This window comes from Myxine glutinosa, chromosome 11 (assembly GCF_964187855.1).
Source record: "Myxine glutinosa chromosome 11, kmMyxGlut1.1, whole genome shotgun sequence".
In the NCBI taxonomy this organism is placed as follows: Eukaryota; Metazoa; Chordata; class Myxini; order Myxiniformes; family Myxinidae; genus Myxine; species Myxine glutinosa.
In genome coordinates this window covers 97,949,684-97,953,967 of record NC_136271.1, presented here as the reverse complement: position 1 = coordinate 97,953,967, position 4,284 = coordinate 97,949,684, and the positions used below count along the sequence as shown (strand labels likewise).

At 35.5% G+C, this 4,284-nt stretch overlaps 1 non-coding gene across 1 annotated transcript; it reads left to right on the top strand.

The window, feature by feature from the left end:
• The first annotated feature begins 703 nt into the window (after positions 1-703).
• On the top strand, positions 704-773 carry TRNAW-CCA (transfer RNA tryptophan (anticodon CCA)). Its single transcript has one exon. It is a non-coding gene; the product is annotated as a tRNA-Trp (tRNA).
• The last annotated feature ends 3,511 nt before the right edge of the window (positions 774-4,284 follow it).

Genomic DNA, 4,284 nt, shown 5'->3' with positions numbered 1-4,284 from the left:
CGATGTTGACCTTTTGGCCTATGTTGACCTCAAGCATTATTGGTGGTTAAATTCATTATGATGATATGAAAATCCTATTCAGATTTCAAGTCAATCGGATGATGATTGAGGATTTTAGGAATTTTAAAAGGTTATTGACCTGTGGCCTATGTTGACCTTTTGGCGTATGTTGATCTAAAGAAAATAGTTGGTGGTTGGGTTTAGCAAGCTGATATGCAAATCCTATTCAAATTTCAAGTCAATCAGATGAAAATTGAGGATTTTAGAAATTTGAAAAAAGTGGTTGACCTTTGGCCGATGTTGACATTGTGACCGATGTTGATCTCAAATGTAGTAGTTGGTTGATTTCACTTTGCGGAAATGAAAATCCGCTTCAAATTTCAAGTCAATCAGATGAAAATTGAAGATTTTAGAGATTTGAAAAGGTTCTTGACCTTTGGCATATGTTGACCTTTTGACCTCAAAAATAAATAGGATTTTTTCGGACCACCAACTCTACCATTTGTGGAAGTTTCCTGAAGATGAGTTTAAAATTGTGACCTGTAGGCAAGTATAAGTCAGCGGACAAACACAGAAACACAAACAGACTGGAATGATAAACAAACTTGTCAAAAAAATTATTTTTTTCCCCCAAGTAACAAACGGACCAAAATGCAAGACCCTCTTCCTTTGGTTATGGGAAAACAATAAGATGTGCAACTTAGACCTCGTGGCGCAACGGTAGCGCGTCTGACTCCAGATCAGAAGGTTGTGTTCAAATCACATCGAGGTCATTGAATTTTTACAACAATCTTCACGGACATCAAGAAGACAGATTTTTAGTGGATGGAAGAGGAACTTTGTTATGCCGAGCTGAATAGAAATTAGTATGGCAGACAGGTGCAGGAATTGTGTCTTTGATGACGCAAGCATGGCATTTGACACAGTCAGAGTATGCCCAAAGGAAGGTATTTGGCTATAGGGCCATCGCAGATTTGTCCTTTTTTGAAATATTGCCGCCATTGTTGATGCAGGACAAATCTGCGATGGCCCTATAGCCAAATATCTTCCTTAGGACACACACTAACTGAGTGCCAACTCTCGTGCTTGTATCATCAAAGGCACAATTCTCCCAAATATTTCACCTATCTGCCGTACGAAAAATTGGGCGCCATTTTTCTTGGACACATCTGTGATGACTCTAATAGTCAGAATATTTGACTGTGTACCAAATACCATGCTTGTATGATTCAAACATCAGTTTATACAAATTAATATACCATATACCATATACCACATACCATAATATACCATATAAATGGCGCCCATTTTAAAAACATTGTTGTCACAGGACAAATATATGATAACCCTATAGGTTGGGGTCTTTAATTATGTGCCAAATGTCAAGCTTGTATGACCAAAACAACAATTTATACACAGTAATGTCCCAAATACATGTAAGCGAACAAGCAATGGAGGCCATTTTGAAAAAAATGGCCGCCATTGTCACAGGACAAATCTGCGATGGCCCGACAGCCAAATATCTTCCTGAGGGCATACTCTGACTGTGTGCCAACTCTCGTGATTGTATCATCAAAGTCACAATTCTCCCAAATATTTCACCGATCTGCCGTACTAAATGCCGCAGCATCTGGAACGAGCAATCAAAGATTGCATTCCCTCCCCCAGGCTTGTTTTGTGTGTTTTTGTAGTATGTATTTTGTGGACGTACTCACAATTGATGTCCTCACATTCAAAAGAATGTCAAATTTTATTGTGCATTCATCTGTCTCTCGAAATGCTTTATAGACGTACTCATATTCTAATTGTACATACTTCATAGACATACTCACATTCTAACTGTTGATACTTTAGAGACGTACTCACATTCTAACTGTTGATACTTTATAGACGTACTCATATTCTAATTGTACATACTTCATAGACGTACTCACATTCTAACTGTTGATACTTTAGAGACGTACTCACATTCTAACTGGAGATACTTTATAGACGTAATCACATTCTAACTGTTGATACTTTAGAGACGTACTCACATTCTAACTGGAGATACTTTATAGACGTAATCACATTCTAATTGCAAATACTTTATAGACGAACTCACATTCTAATTGTAAATACTTTATGGACGTACTCACATTCTAATTGTAAATACTTTATAGACGTACTCATATTCTAATTGTAAATACTTTATGGACGTACTCACATTCTAATTGTAAATACTTTATAGACGAACTCACATTCTAATTGTACATACTTTATGGACGTACTCATATTCTAATTGTACATACTTTATAGACGTACTCATATTCTAATTGAACATACTTTATAGACGTACTCATATTCTAATTGTACATACTTTGTAGACGTACTCACATTCTAATTGTAAATACTTTATGGACGTACTCACATTCTAATTGTAAATACTTTATAGACGTACTCATATTCTAATTGTAAATACTTTATGGACGTACTCACATTCTAACTGTTGATACTTTATAAACGTACTCACATTCTAACTGTTGATACTTTATAGACGTACTCACATTCTAACTGTTGATACTTCATAGACGTACTCACATTCTAACTGTTGATACTTCATAGAGTACTCACATTCTAACTGTAGATACTTTATAGACGTACTCACATTCTAACTGTTGATACTTCATAGATGCACTCACATTCTAACTGTAGATACTTTATAAACGTACTCACATTCTAACTGTAGATACTTTATAGACGTACTCACATTCTAATTGTACATACTTCATAGACGTACTCATATTCTAATTGTACATACTTTATAGACGTACTCATATTCTAATTGTAAATACTTTTAGACGTACTCATATTCTAATTGTATATACTTTATAGACGTACTCATATTCTAATTGTACATACTTTATAGACGTACTCATATTCTAATTGTAAATACTTTTAGACGTACTCATATTCTAATTGTATATACTTTATAGACGTACTCATATTCTAATTGTACATACTTTATAGACGTACTCATATTCTAATTGTACATACTTTATAGACATACTCGGTTGAAAGAAAGACAACGTGTCCTCCCGTCTCTCACGAGGTGGTATAGTGGCCGATATCAGCACATTCTGTGGGGACAGACAAATGAAAAATCCCTCATCCAGCGACACTTGGCAAAAGAAAACAAAGTAGAATGGCATACAGTAAGAGCATCCTTTTGACCTCAAAAATATTTGGTGATTGAATTCTGTGACCTGATGTGCAAATCGCCTTCAGATTTTAAGTTTATGGATGAAAATGGACAATTGTAGTAATGTGGCCGGTGTTGACCTTTTGGCCTATGTTGACCTCAAACATTATTGGTGGTTGAATTCAGTATGCTGATATGAAAATCCTATTCAGATTTCAAGTAAATTGGATGAAAATTGAGGGTTTTTTTTAATTTTAAAAGGTTATTTACCTTTGGCCTATGTTGAGCTCAAAAATAGGCGGTGGATCAATTCAGTTAGCTGATGTGGAAATCCTCTTCAAATTTCAAATCAATCGGATGAAAATTGAAGATTTTAGAGATTTGAAAAGGTTGTAGATCTTTGGCCTATGTTGACCTTTTGGCGAATGTTGATCTAAAAAAATAGTTGGTGGTTGGTTTCAGCAAGCTGATATGCAAATCTTATTCAAATTTCAAGTCAATCAGATGAAAATTGAGGATTTTAGAAATTTGAAAAAAGTGGTTGACCTTTGGCCTATGTTGACCTTGTGACCTATGTTGATCTCAAATGTAGTGGTTGGTTGATGTCAATTTGCGGAAATGAATATCCGCTTCAAATTTCAAGGCAATCAGAAGAAAATTGAAGATTTTAGAGATTTGAAAAGGTTGTTGACCTTTGGCATATGTTGACCTTTTGACCTCAAATATAAATAGGATTTTGTCGGACCACCAACTCCACCATTTGTGGAAGTTTCCTGAAGATGAGTTTAAAATTGTGACCTGTAGGCAAGTATAAGTCAGCGGACAAACAGAGAAACACAAACAGACTGGAATGATCAATAGTGGGGCGGCTTAGCCCAAATATTCAAAAGAATTGTGCATTTTGTGATACAAGCACCAAATTTGGCACAAATGTACATTAATATGTTGCGAACATTTTCAGATATTGGGCCACTTGAAATTCCGTAATTTTTTTTTTCAAATTTTTTCAAATTTCGTAATTTCAAATTTTTCGGGTGACACCGTCACAATTTCGGTCTTCGAGGCCGGCCGATAGGCAAAGTGTGACCGGAAGGGACGAGGTT